This window comes from Tursiops truncatus, chromosome 16 (genome assembly GCF_011762595.2).
Source record: "Tursiops truncatus isolate mTurTru1 chromosome 16, mTurTru1.mat.Y, whole genome shotgun sequence".
NCBI classification, from domain to species: domain Eukaryota; kingdom Metazoa; phylum Chordata; class Mammalia; order Artiodactyla; family Delphinidae; genus Tursiops; species Tursiops truncatus.
This window is the reverse complement of record NC_047049.1, coordinates 2,349,590-2,364,476: the sequence shown is the minus strand read 5'-3', so window position 1 is coordinate 2,364,476 and position 14,887 is coordinate 2,349,590. Positions and strand designations below refer to the sequence as shown.

At 47.7% G+C, this 14,887-nt stretch overlaps 2 long non-coding RNA genes across 2 annotated transcripts in view; one reads left to right on the top strand and one right to left on the bottom strand.

Moving 5' to 3' along the window:
* LOC141276725 (uncharacterized) overlaps nucleotides 1–14,887 on the top strand; it is a 406,019-nt gene that overhangs the window by 17,025 nt on the left and 374,107 nt on the right. The window lies entirely within an intron of this gene.
* LOC141276724 (uncharacterized) lies at nucleotides 6,135–10,266 on the bottom strand. The gene is made up of 3 exons (XR_012326713.1): nucleotides 10,213–10,266; nucleotides 9,160–9,256; nucleotides 6,135–8,401 (listed from the first exon to the last, which is right to left on the bottom strand). It is a non-coding gene; the product is annotated as an uncharacterized lncRNA (long non-coding RNA).

Here is a 14,887-nt window from a genome sequence, read left to right as displayed (position 1 = left end):
TCTGAAAACGTATAAGAAGACATTGATGAAAGGAATTGAGGAAGGTACAGATAGATGGAAAGGTATCCTGTGTTCACCAATTGGAAGAGCTAATATTGTTAAAATGCCAATACTACCAAAAGCCATCTATAGATTCAGTGCAACATTTGTGAGCCCTAATGTAAAAGTATGGATGGTGGGTGATGCTGACGTGTCAGTGTCGGGTCATCAGTTGCAGCAAATGTATCATTCTGGTGGGGGGATTTGGTAGTGGAGGAAGTTATGCATGTGTAGAGGCAGGGGGGATTTCTGTACCTTCTTTTCAACGTTACTGTGAACCTAAAACTGCTCTAAAAAGCAAACTTTATTAAAAAAATTAAAATCAGTTGTATTAGTTTGGGTACGCCAGAGAAACACAATCAATAGGATGTGTGTGTGTTTATATGTATATAGAGAGAGACAGGGAGAGAGAACAAGAAAGAGAGACAGATTTATTTTAAGGAACCGGCTCGTGTGGCTCTGGAGGTTGGCAGGTCTGAAATCTACAGGGCTGCCCAGCGGGCCGGAGACCCAGGGCAGAGATGATGTTGCACGTCTGTCCAAGGTCCGTCTGGAGCAGAATCCCCTCTTCCTCAGGGGACCTCGGTCTTTTTCTCTTAAGTCCCTCAGCTGATTGGATGAGGCCCCCCGCATGAGGGAGGTTGATCTGCTGTGCTCAAAGTCAGCTGATCTAAATGTTAATCTCATCTTAAAAACACCTTCACAGCGACCTGGATTGGCGTTTGACCTAGTATCTGGGTACTGTAGCCTCGCCACGTTGACCATTACAGCAGTCAGCAAATGTGATGTCATCTCCCAGTTGTGGCTTGAGTTCACAAAAGTAAGAAAGTTACCTCTGCATATTTTTCCAAATGACAACTTCTTTTTTCCGATCATAAAGATAGAAATACATCCTCATGTACTTAACGGTGAAGCTCAGTAAAGAATGGAGAAGTAAGAGAAGTAAAAGGCCATTCTCATACTTCTCTTTCCAGAAGAGCCACTATTCACCTCTTCTAAGGAAACAGGCATACATGCCTGCACATGCTCACGCGCACACACACGCTTTTGTAGAAACAAGACGCTGTTGTGTAAGCTGTCCTCTTCTGTCTTCACTTGGCAGCATCACTAACCTACGTGATGGACGTTGGTATATGTCGTTCTTATTAATGGCTGCCTTAGTTTCTGCTGAATCAATTTATCATCCTTTATGTAACCAACCACATAATCATGGGTGTTTAGGTTGTTTCATGTGATTTGAATATATTTTTTGAGCAGTTGTCTAATGGTCTGCTTGGGACAAATTCCCAGGAAAGGAACGTCTGAGTACAGGGCTATGCCTGTTAGATTTGGATTCCTGTTGTTCAGCTGGCCTGGGGTGTGGTTCCCTCAATTTATAGTCCTGCTGGCAGCCGACTTTTAAATGTTTGCCAATGTGATGCATGGGGAGGTACAGCCACTGTTGTTTATACTTGGTTCCTTGAAATATATCTGCCGTTCTCCTCATGATTTTAAACCCATCTCCTCTGTCCTGCTGACTGTCATGCATAGAACACAATAAAGAAGGAAGAATAATATTCCTTTTTCAGAATAAAGGAAGGGCATCCATTATGTTTTATGTTCAGAAGTACAGGACTCTAACCAGTGATGTGGGCACCCAGAAGGCAGGTGTAGTGAGAACCACAATGACGGCATCTTTAATTGTCATCAACAACACACATGCCAGGTGTTGGAAATCAAGCACTGAAATAAAAATCAGGTGATTAACACTCCCTCTTCAGTCAAGACTGCGTCTGCAATATGGTGCAAAGAATTATGAAAAACAGCCAGCAGTGGGTAGTGATGATAAAATGGGTGGGAGAGATTTACGATCGCTCAGTCCTGGGGAGAACGGGGAGGCCGTGAATGCGAAGAGCTGAAGGGCACTTAATTTCAAAACAAGTCTCCTTGCCAGTTGTCGAGTTCGCTGTACGGAGGGAGTGTATTGTGTGCCGAGACGTCTGCTGATCCCACAGATAGAAAGCTCCTTTTTTTTTAAAAAAAATTTTATTTATTTTATTTATTTTTGGCTGTGTTGGGTCTTCGTTGTGGTGCGCGGGCTTCTCATTGCGGTGGCTTCTCTTCTTGCAGAGCACGGGCTCTAGGTGCCCGGGCTTCAGTAGTTGTGGCACACGGGCTCAGTAGTTGTGGCTCACGGGCTCTAGAGTGCAGGCTCAGTAGTTGTGGCGCACGGGCTTAGCTGCTCCGCGGCATGTGGGATCTTCCCGGACCAGGGCTCGAATCCGTGTCCCCTGCAATGGCAGACGGATTCTCAACCACTGCGGCACCAGGGGAGCCTGTAAGCTCCTTTTCAAGCATGCATCTTGTGTTGGCAAATCTGATTCCTCCCCATCCTGTCCATACTGTGCATCCTGGTGGATGCTGCCCCTCGGCAGAGGGAAAGAGTGGTGGGGCTGCGTCTGCCAGCTCCACACGGGGCCTGGGTCATGCTGGCACAGCTGCTCCCCTGATGGGTGCAGAGGGACCCTGCAAAACCCCGAGGCCTCGCTCACTCCTTGCCCTCAGTGCCTTTTTTTAATTTTGATTTTTATTGAGATCTGGTTGATGTCCAATATTATATAAGCTACAACTATATAAAAATACAGTGAGTCACAGTTTTTACAGGTTATATTCCATTTATAGTGATTATAAAATATTGGCTGTATTCCCTGAGTTGTACAATATATCCTTGCAGCTTATTTATTTTACATAGGAGATTGTAGCTCTCAATCCCATACCCCTATCTTGCCCATCTCCCCTTCCCTCTCCACACTAGCAACCACTAATTTGTTCTCTATATCTGTGAGTCTCTTTCCTTTTTGTTATATTCACTAGTTTGTTTTATTTTTAAAATTCCACATATAAGTGATACCATATAGTATTTGTTTCTCTCTGTCTGACTTATTGCATACTAATACCCTCCAAGTCCATCCACGTTGTTGCAAATGGCAAAATTTCATTCTTTTTTATGGCTGAGTAATATTCCATTATACACACACACACACACACACACACACAAATATATATGCCACATCTTCTTCATCCATTCATCTGTTGATGGACACTTAGGTTGCTTCCATATCTTGGCAATTGTAAATGATGCTGCTGTGGAGATTGGGGTGCATGTATCTTTTCGAATTAGTGTTTTTGTCTTTTTTTTGGGGGGGGGTATATACCCAGGAGTGGAATTGCTGGGTCATATGGTGTTTCTGTTTTTAGTCTTTTGAGTAAGCGCCATGCTGTTTTTCAAAGTGGCTGCGCCAGTTTACACTCCCGCTAACAGCGTACAGGGGCCTTTTCTCTACAACCTCACCAGCATTTGTTATTTGTGGTCTTTTTGATGATAGCCATCCTGACAGGTGTGAGGTGACACCTCATTGTGGTTTTAATTTGCATTTCTCTCATGATTAACAATCTTGAACATCTTTTCATGTTTCTGTTGGCCAGCTACATGTCTTTGGAAAAACGTCTATTCAGGTCTTCTGTGCATGTTAAAATCAGGTTGTTTGTTTTCTTGATGTTGAATTGTATGAGCTGTTTATATATTTTGGATGTTAACCCATTTCGGTCATATCATTTGTAGATATTTTCTCCCATTCGGTAGGTTGTCTGCCCCTGTGCTTTTCTCTCTCATCCCACCTTTCCCTACTGAGGGGTGGGGGAAGCAGTGGTCACCATGCTAGAGACTTGCCCTTGAGAGGTGCTGAGCACACGTCCCCCTGGCAGGTTGGATGGGGTCTTCTCTCATGGGTGGGCACGAGTTGAGGACCATCTATTAAGACTACACATGAGCCCCTGGCTCTTGGTGGGCACTGAGTACAATGCAGGGGCCACCAACTCTGGTCTCAAGTTCCAGGTGAAGGGCCTGCTACTGACTAGCCCCGGAGAGGACCCAAGGACAATCCTGACCTGGGGTCTACTCCACTGAGAGACGCAGGACTCCCACGGGGCCTGGGTTTCCACTCTGCCCTTTCAGGAGGCCCACAGCATAGACAGCATCTCTCCATGTCTAAGCTTCTAACCCCCAGAAACTAACGGATAAACCCCAAGAGGGCACCCCTGGCCCAGGCCTGGCCCCCACCCCTTGCCCATCTCTGGGGCAAACTCGGGGACTCAGGCCTTCCCTTCTCCTGGCTCCTGAGTCCCTGGCTGCTGGGGAACGGAGCCTTCTCGCTACCGTCACGGCATCTGATAAGGTTAGAAGGAGGTCACCCGCAGGGTGTGCAGTGGGTGGGGAGGCCGTACGTCCTGCTTTGTCGGGACAAGCCTGGCCCTTGGTAATGCTCCCCTTTCACCCTCACAGCTGGTTTAGTTTGGGTGACGAATGACAGGATCCCCTACTGTCAGGTCATTCGTTGGTTAAACGACCACCAACAGTGGGCCTCACGGGCGGACGAGGGGCCCAGGAGCAGCTCTGGCGTTGGGGGGGGCTCTGGTGGCCCTGTGCGGGCACTCGTAACTGTATCCTGATTGCATCTGGCCTCCCAGGAGCCTGGGATAGGCAGCGACCGTGGCTGCTCACCATACTTGGGGGGCAGACAGGTTTGTTGTGTCATTTTTTTCTCTCAATATTCTCTCATAGACATTTTCACCAACTTGTACATTCTTAGCTGATGTCATCGTTAATGGTCACGTAATGTTTTACCTCACAGAAGTGCCATGATTGAGCCCAGCGTCTCCTTTACCTTTGGGTCACTGAATTTGTTTGATATTTGCAAGGACACTGTGGTGTGTCGTGGTGCATCTGAGGGTCCATCTGCAGCTCTGGCTCCTCAGGAGAAAGTCACAGGGGAAGGATTACCGGGTCAGCTTCGAGGCTCTCAGCCCGTGGCTAAGTTGCCATATGGAAGCTCAGAGCTGTTGACTCCGTTCCTGGCAGTGAGGCCAGTGCCCAAGCCACAGACCAGGCCACAGAGCCAGTATTTTAATCTCATTAGCATCGCAGCTTGGGAGCAGCGAGGCAGGGGCAGCTGACGGTTTTGCTCCTTTTATCACCTTTTCAGCCGTGTTGGCCCAGCGCGGTCACTGGGTCTAGTAAAGGTCAAGACGCGGGCGGCGCTGGCTTGGACCTCTTGCCACGGAGGCCAAGGCATCGCCCTTCTTCAGGACGCCCCACACGGTGTCCTGCGGTTGCTGCTCAGGCCGCTGGGGCCTGCGAGGCACCTGCTTTCCAGATGGACAGTTTAAGCACGTGGCTCCCTGCCTCAGACGGGCAGGCCCAACATGAGCGCCGTCTCCAGCTGGGCTCGCCCCCCTGAGCTGCTCCCCTTGGCCTGTTCATGCACCCGGGACTTGGGGCGGGCGTCTGGCAGATCCCGGCTCAGCTCCACAGCCCTGCCATGGTGCAGGATGCCTGGGCCGGACAGAAGCCCCAGCGGCTGCCCTTGGCGTGTGTGAGTGAAAATGTGAGTGTGCCTGCGAGCTTGAGTGTGTGAATGGTTGTGTGTGTCTGTTGCAGTGTTTGTGATCATAATACAACTGACAATGGCCTCCCTCTTCTCTTGATCCAGTTGGTAATTTAGACCCCACCACGCCCCTGCTAGGATGGAGCTGGATAGGTCTGGAAGCTCCATGATTCCTGGTGGTCCGGGTCTAGCCAAGTTGTGACCCCACCAGAGAAACCTTCCCCCAGCTCTGGAAGAAGAGGAACCCACGACCCGAGAGGACTTTGTGCCCCGCTGGGAGGGGGTGCACGAGGCCTCCGGGGTAGTGAGGCTGAGGAGAACCGACAGTCGGGGGCCTGGGCTTTAGCCTGTCTGGAGCCCTGCACCTTGCGGGGCCTCGCTGGCCACAGCTGCGTGGCCCCCAGCCCCATGGAGATGCTGATGGAAAGGCTCGCTGTTCAGTCCAGCGTGGGCCTCGTGGGAACCAGATGGGTGGTGGGCCTTGGAGTGGGCTGGGGTGTCTCAGAGAAGGAGGCGTGTGGGGAGCCCCTTGGTGGTTTCCCCTGTGGGCATCAGTTATGCTAAGGAAGGTGTGGGTTCCTCTGTTGAAGACAGACCTCCTCCTGCTGTGACGGCTTCGTTGGGGCCGGTGGCAGGGGGCTACCAGCTGCCCTGGGGTCCCTGCCTGCCCGGGGGGCAGGTCCCCACATGGTTTCCCGTCTGTTGGGAGTTTAGCCCCAACACAGGGCCCTCCGCTCCCCCTACCCCCTGAGCATCCTCTCTCGTGCTAACTTTGCCGGAGGTCACCTTGCGTTTTAATGATGGATTAGGCCTTCGGGAGCTCGGCCTTCCTTGTCGGTTGGCTGTCACTGGCAGTTTTCTGAAAATTAAAATTTTAAAAACCTGGTGCTCGATTTAGTTTTTCAACAAGTTGCCTGAGATCTTTTTCAAAATTGTGTTTTATTGTTGATGGAAAATGTTGGCACCTTGAATGGTCTCTTTTCTGCTGATCATACTATTTTAATTACGCTGGCAAATTTAGAGGAGGTTCTGCTAAATGGCGTTATTTGAGCGTTTTTGTCAGTGTGGCAGGGATGGGACAGAGGGCAGGCCGGTGCTGGCGTCTTTCGACGGAACCCCGTGTTGAAGAGCCAGCTCTGATCGCCACACCTGTTTCTCCAAACTGAGAGGTGCAGCCACGGCAGAAGCTGGAGTAGAGACAGGGTTCTGCAGACCCCTCTGGACTTACCTTGGTGCAGTCCCCTAATACTACTTCTTTAAAAATAGAAAATGTTGGGACGAACGTGAAACTGGGTAGGAGAGTGGATTAGCAGCGTCCCAGGCACGGTGTGTCTGAGGGTCATCTACCTGCAGAGGCTCTGCCCGAGGAGGGTTCTGGAGGGAGTTGGGAACGGGCTCCTGGGAGTACGAGACTGGGAGGGAGCCACGTGCGCTCCCTTCTTTGCTGCCCGCCACAGTGCAATGACATCCCGGCATCACGAGCATCGTTTCTTAGACTTTATAGAAGTAGAGTGGCTGGTCAAAGAGCATGCCCACCATGGCATCAGACGCATGCTGCCCGGAAGCAGATGCTGTGTCCTCTGTTTGCAGGAGCTCCAGCATGGCCCTTTCCAGAAGGTGGAATTCATTTTTCACATGGTCTACATTCAACCCCGAGATTAGCTTCCCAGGGCTACTGTAACAAGTTGCCACAAATGGGGTGGCTTCCAACAATAGGAATTTATTCTCCCCCTTTCTGGAGGCCAGAAGTCTGAAATCAAGGTGTCTGCAGGGTCGGTTCCTCCCGGAGGGAGACTCCATTCCACGCTCCCCCCCCCCGCCGGCTTCTAAAGGCTCCGGCAAAACCCTTGACAGACCTTGGCTTGTGGGCGCATCACTCCAGGCTCTGCCTCCCTCTTTGCGTGGCCTTCTCTCCGTGTGTCTGTGTGTCCAAGCTCCCTTTCCTTTCTCTTATAAGGACACCAGTCACCGGGTTTAGGGCCACCTTAAGTCCAGGATGATCTCATCTCGAGATCCTTAATTACATCTGCAAAGACCCTGTTTCTAAAACGGGTCACCTTCACTGGTGCGTGGGTTAGGAATGGATGTCTTTGGGGGTTCCTCCTTCAGCCACTGCAGGCCCTTTACTTCTGCATCTTCCCTTGATTTGTTCTGTCTCCAAACTGAGAGTTGCCCCCTACCTGGGTGAAGGTGGGGTGAGGGAGGCTCTGCCCTCAGCATGGCTGGCTGGCTGGCTGGCTGATTCCTCCAGCCAGTCAGCTGCCACTGGCCCAGCCCAGCTCTGGCTCCAGGTTGAGGGAGCCCTGGCCTCCTTGCCTGCGTCCTGCTGCCCTTCCCTCCGAGCCCGGCCAGTGGGGCTGTGGTCCAGGCTCTGTGCTGGAGTTCTGTCTGAACAGCTTCCTCCTCAGGGATAGTTTTCTAAAGCCAGGAAGGGGGACAAATACAGAACTGAACAGAGCCATTCCCGCACCCCGCTTCCCTGTTTCTAAATGTGACATTAGAATAAAAGAAAGTTAAGCTACAACCTGCAGTGGGAGGGGAGCGGTGACATTCTGTTCTGAGCCTCCAGGGTTGGAAATGATGGATTAGCTCTGCATCGGAGCTGAGGGAGGACCATGCAGCTCGCGTGTCTGTCGACCCAAGGACTAGCTCCTCTATATGCAAAGTACTCCTGCCAGCCGAAGATGCCAGGAGGCCCTCTGGCTTTGTCAGCGCTGACAGTCAAGGTCCCTGGGAATCAACCACGAGTGCAGTTTCAGGGCACGGCATCTCGCAAGGCTCTTCCTGCTGCGTTCTCTTGGACAGGGCGGACACCTGCAAGCCGCAGGTCCGGTTCGGGAGTGTGCCCTTGGCAAACAGCCACAGCGCGGAGCTCCCGACGAAGCCAGTGCGGCCGTTTGCTGACAGGTTGTCTCTAAACCTCTCCAGGTTGCTGGGGGCTGCGAGGATGGATCAGGCATTAGTGTTCTGACTGTTTTGGGGTCAAATACTCACTCATTGAAGGCCTCTGTGATAAGAGTGGTGTGAACTGTGGTGTTTCAGAAAAATGTGGGCTTTCTGCTTGAAGCTTGCCTGTTCCCTACAGGGTTCTCTGCTCTGCCCCAAACTCCACATGCCATCCGGCTACAGGAGTGGGGTTCTGTTGGAATAGAAAGTTGGACCGAAGGAGGAGGTGCCTTGTGAGGAGGCCGACTTGTGCCTCTTCCGCTCTCACCCCTGCCCCCCTTCACTGCCCCCACGTGTGGGGTGCAGAAGGGATGGAACTGAGGGAGACGCTTTCCCGGGCTTCTTCCTGCTGGTGGCACAAGAAGCAGGGAATCAGGTGAAGCGACAAGGAGTCGGGAGCTGGGGGTGGAAGGTCCTGATGGAGAAACCCAAACTGCACCTGCCAGACGAGAGGTGTCGTGCCGGCATGACTGCGGTGCGTGTGCACACGTGTGTGTGTCTCTCCTTGAAGACAGCAGGGCCCTGAGAAGAGGAGGAGAAAATCCCGCCGCTCTGCTGATGCAGGGGGCCCTCCCGCCTCACCTGGCCCCTTCTCAGCCCGGGGGCTCATCCGCAAACACAGATTACATTCACTTTCCTGGCTTCTCCCACGGCTGCCGTGAACATTAAGTGAGAAGGTGGATGCATAAAATAACGCAGCTGAAAGTGCTTGGGGAAGTGGAAGTCTTGTGCAAAAGTGCAGGCTACTTACCGGTCGATTCTCTGATGCTCACGGCTCACAGCCAGACCATCTGGCGACACCCCGGAGCGTCATCACCATCTCGATGCGTGTCATGAATATCTCGATGCTGTGGGTGGGAAATGTTAGATTATTATATCTTAGATTATGACTTGAAGTGTTATTATATAATTCTTTCCATTTAAAATAAGAAATTTGGTTAATATTTACCCATGAGGATCAAGACGTGCCCCTCCCTGGTCTCTGGGTCAATGACACTCTCCCCTTCTCCCAAGATGGCGGCTCCCCAGGGCTGAGGGGCAGCAGAGGGGCCCTCAGCTGTGGTTTGCTCCTGTAGACTGGGGGGTCTGCCTTTACACCTGCCAGGTGAATGGGCTTCCTGCTCACTTCCTCTGGGTCTGAGGAAGTCAGCCCCTTCACAAAGCAGGTTGTAAAGGGTCCTGAGAAGAAAATGCAGATTGAAGACGTTGCTAATAACGCAAACACAAACTAGGAGCAAGGAAACTGACAAAACTTCCGTGTCCTGGACAGGCTCTTCACCAGCTATGTTAGCTAGTGAAACCCAGTAAAATCAAAGAGGAGCTACTTGGGTTTGACGAGAGCAGGTTGGGCAAAAAGATTCGAAGTTATTAAGCAGGCTGCGTGGGATGAGGATTTACGTTCCCTATTATTATTATTATTTTCTCCGGTACGCGGGCCTCTCACTGTTGTGGCCTCTCCCGTTGCGGAGCACAGGCTCCGGACGTGCAGGCTCAGCGGCCATGGCTCATGGGCCCAGCTGCTCTGCGGCATGTGGGATCCTCCCGGAGCGGGGCACGAACCCGTGTCCCCTGCATCGGCAGGCGGACTCTCAACCACTGCGCCACCAGAGAGGCCCTCCCTATTATTTTTGAAAAATTAATTGAATTGAGAAATAGTTTCCATAGAAAAACGTGCATCCACTTTAATGGTCAGTAGGTGTGTTTTGACAGAAGTTTACCCCTGTGGTCGCCACCAGGATCAAGATACAGAAGGATTTCCTCACCCCCGGCGGGCTCCCCGCTTTCAGCCCCAGGCAATCCTCACCTGCTTCCTGTCACTCTAGATGAATTTCAGGCCAGTGCCATCACACATGTCGTCCTCTGTAGTGTCTGGCTGCTTTCGCTCAGCATAATAATTTTGATGTTCGTTCGTGTTGTGTGTGTAGGTAGATTAATGCTTTTTTATTGCTAAGTCATGTTCTGGTGTTTGCCGTCATCGCGATTGTGCATCCACTCATCTGTTGATGCAAATTTGAGTTGTATCCATGTTAAAAAAAAAAAAAAAGCCTCTGTTTTTCCTCTACTGCAGCATTCGACTTCACTTCAGACACCATATGTGTGGATTTTTCCCACACCACACAGTCCTCAGATACAAGCTGGGTGTCCTGCAGTATCTCAGTTCTCACACTGTGTACCTGGAGATGGGATCAGATCCCGCAGGTTAAGGGCTCAGTCCGGCAGGACTGCGCTCACTTCAGACCCCACTCGAGAGTCTAGGTTGTCATCTGTGCTTCCGACGACTGGCTGTAGATGAGAGGTTCCCTGAAGCCCCTTCTGCTAGAGTGATTTGCTGATCTTGGAAAGCAGCTTACTCGATTACGGGTTTGTTATACATAGATGCACCTCGGGAACAGCCAGATGGAAGAGGTGCACAGGGCGAGGCAGGGGGCAGGGGTGGGGCGAGTCCAGGCCCCCTCCAGGCCACCACCCTCCCAGCACCTCCGCGTGTTCACCAACCTGGAAGGTCTCTGAAGCCGGTCCTTTTGGGTTTTTATGGAGGCTTCATCACGATTGACCAAATCATTGGCTTTCGGTGACTAATTCAACTCCAGCCCCCCCCCCACCACCACATCCCGCCCCCTTCCCCTCCTGGCCAAGTAGGGAGGGGGTGGGGTTGAAAGCTCCAACCTTCTAATCACCTAGTTGGTTCTCATGGCAACCAGTCCCCATCCAGGAGCCCCCAGCCCCCAGTCATCTCGACATACAGAAAGACTTATCACTCCCAAGATTGCAAGGCTTTTCAGATGCGGTGTGTCTTTCTAAAAACTAAAGTTTTATTTCAGATATAGTTCAATATTCATTTCCTTTTGGGCTGATGCAGAAAGCATGGGTCCTGTCTAAGAAAACTTTGCCTCTTCCAAGGTCTCAAAAGATTTTCTCGTAGGTTTTCTTCTAGAAGCTTCATAGTTCTGGCTTTTACATTTAGGACTATAATCTTTTTATTTCATTTAGTTTTTGAGTTTCCTGGTTTATTAAAACATAAAGATTTCCAAGGCAGAGTCACAGAAATTCTGGGATATTTTGCATATTGGCATTAAATAAAGTAGTGCTTTAACATAGAGAAAAGTAATAAGATTCTTCTGTTTTCAACATAATTACAGGATTTATAAAAAAAGAAAAAAAAATAAGTAATAATTTGCTCCAGGCAGGGTAGATTGGGAAAGAGACACAAATTTTAATTATTCTCTGCTCCTCTTTTTATAAATACTGTTATTGTGTCACTCTGTGACAGTGTGTGTAACCTGGGGTGTTGTCAGAGCTCCACTATGTGCAACAATAGTTTACAATAATAACCATGGTTCCTCTGCCGTCAATTTTTTTTTTAAGGCGAAGTCTTTGTTTTTTTTTGGCTTCCCTGGCCCTGTTATGATTGTGGGCGAAGAAGTCTTTGTTTTTGTTTAATCACTTTCTTGACTTTGAGGTCATTGTAGATTCACATGAAGTTCTAAGAAATAGTGCAGAGAGGTCTGGCACGGTTCCACGTACCTTTGCCCAATGGTAACATCTTGTAAAACTATAGAGCCATATCACAGCCAGGATCCTGCCACTGACACAGTAAGTACAGAACATTCCACCCCCCAAGGACCCCACGTGGTGCCTTTTTTATAACCACACTAATTGCCCTCCTTAACCCCTGGCAACCCCTCCATCTGCTGTCAAATCCTATAGTTTTGTCATTTGAAGAATACTCTGTAGATGGAATCATATATTACGAAGTCGTTTGGGACTCTGGCTTTTTTCGCTGAGCATAATTTTCTGGAGATTCATGCAGGTTGTAGCGTGTCTCAGTAGGTTGTTCCTTTGTATTGCTAAGCAGTAGTCCGTACGGATAAGACCACGGTTTTTTTAACCATTCACGTCCTGAAGGACAGGCTGAGTTGTTTCCAGTTTTGTCTGTTATGAATAAAGATGCTATAAATATCCACACACAGGTTTCCGTCTGAACGTGTCTCCATGTCTCTGGGATAGTGGCCAGGAGTTCAACTGCTGCATCATCTGTTTAGTGTTCATGGACATACAGTTTTTGTGGAAACTGCTAAAATGTCTGCCAGAGTGGCTGTACCATTTTACAGTCATCTAGTTTCTCTGAATTCCAGCCAGCATTTGGTGTTGTCGCTATTTTTAATTTTAGCCATTCCAGTAGATGTGTAGTGATATCAAATTGTGGTTTTAATTTGTATTCCTCTCGTGGCTAATGATATTGAGCATCTTTTCATGTACTTGTTTGCCATCTGTATATCCTCTTTGGTGAAATGTGTCTTCATGTCTTTTGCTCATTTTCTAATTAGATTTTTTTTTTTATTGTTGAGTTTGACAGTTTTTTATATATTCTAGATATATTAGTCCTTCTCAAATATGTGGTTTACAAATATTTTCTCCTGTCTATAGCTTGTCTTTTCATCCTGTTAAGAGTCTTTTGCGAGCAGCAGTTTTAATTTTGATGAAGTCCATTTTATCAATTTTTCCTTTGATGATTGTATTTTTGGTATCAAGTCTAAGAACTCTTTGCTTAGTCCTAGATCATGAAGGTTTTCTCTTATGTTTTATTTCCTAAAATTTTTATAGTTTTATATTTTACCTTTGTCTGTGATCTACTTGCAGTTAATTTTTGTATAAGGCACAAGGCACAGGGTGAAGTCCTTCTCTCTCTGTTTTTTGCCTATGGATGTCCAATTCATGTACCAGCACCATTTGTTGAAAAGACTGTCTTTCCTTCATTGAATTGTTTTTGCATATTTGTCGAAAATCAGTTTGGCATATTTGTGTGAGTCTATTTCTGGGCTCTTTGTTCTGTTCCACTGTCTATGTGTCTTTCTGCCAGTACTACACAGTCTTGATTACTTGTACCTATATAGTAAGTCTTGAAATCAGGTAGACTGATCCATCCCACCTTAGTCTACTTAGTCAAAACTGTTTTAGCTATTCAAGTTCCTTTGCCTTTCCATATAAATTTTAGAGTAATCTTGTCTCTATTTATAAAAATCTCTTGCTGGGATTATGATGGGAATTACATTAAACGTGTATATCAGTTTGAAAAGAATTGACATCATTATTATGTTGAGTCTTCCAATCCATGAACATGGTATGTCTCTACATTTATTTAAATCTTTGATTTACAACTTTGTGTAATTTTCATCATACAGGTCCTGTACATGTTTGGTTAGATTTACATCTAATTTTATTTTTTGAGAAATTATAAGTGACCTGTATTTTTAATTTTGATTTCCACATATTCATTGCTACTATATAGAAATAAATTAAATTTTGAATGTTTATCTTACATACTGTACTGTTGTGGAACCCACTTATTAGCTCTGAGAGGTCTTTTTTTTTTTTTTTTTTGTATATTCCTTGGGAACTTCTATGGAGATGATCATGTTATCTACAAATAGGGGTAGTTTTATTTATTTATTTTTCTTTTCAGTCTGGATGCATTTATTTCCTTCTCTTATAACACTGGCTAAAATTTCCAGCACTATGTTGAATAAGAGTGGTGAGAACAGACATCCCTGTCTCCTCCCCCATCTTAGTGGGAAAGTGTTCAGACTTTCATTATTAGTGATGATGTTAACTGTAGGCTTTTTGTAAATACTCTTTATCAACTTGAGGAAACTCTCCTCTATTCCTATTTATGTGAGTTTTTTAAAGACCATAAACAGATGTTGGATTTTATCAGTTTTTTTTCTGTATTGATTTATATGGTCATGAGAATTTTCTTCTTTAGCTGGTTAACATGGTGAATTACATTGATTGATTTTCAAATATTGAACCAGCCTGCATCCCTCAAATAAACCCCATTTGGTCATGTGAATAATTATTTTTATAATATAGCTGAATACTATTTGATGACATTTTTAAGGAGTTTGTATTTATATTCTTGAGGAATAGTCATTTATAAGTTTCTTTTTTTGTATTTTTTTGGTCTGGTTTTGATACTGGGGTAATGCTGCCTTCATAAAATGAAGTTTGAGATTTTCCTGTTTCTTAGGAAGAGAGGTTTTCTATTGAAATGTGGACATTTTTTGTTTTGTGTTATGAGTCTTTGTATCTTATTAAACTTTCTGTTTTAACAGTCTTTTAAAGAAAAAGCCCTACTCCATCCAACAGGGTAAGGGAGGGGTGCTGCCTTATTACTGTCAGGTTGATGTAGACATCCAGGTCCTTTACTTGGCCTCCGTTGACATCCAAGAGGTGGAGGCACCTTGCTACTGTGGCAGGGATGGCCTTGTTACTGCTGTGTAGTGGTGGAAGTCCTGACCCTCCACCAAGCCTCCAGAGACCCCGCCTCAGAGGGGAGAAGGAGGGGCACCTCACTTCTCAGTGGGATGCAAGTCTAGGCTCCCTGCATGGTCTCCACTGACACTGCAGGGGTAGGGAGATGCCTCCTTTCTAGCTGGTGGGAAAGAAAGTTCTGTCTCTGACACCACCCCAGGGGAGTT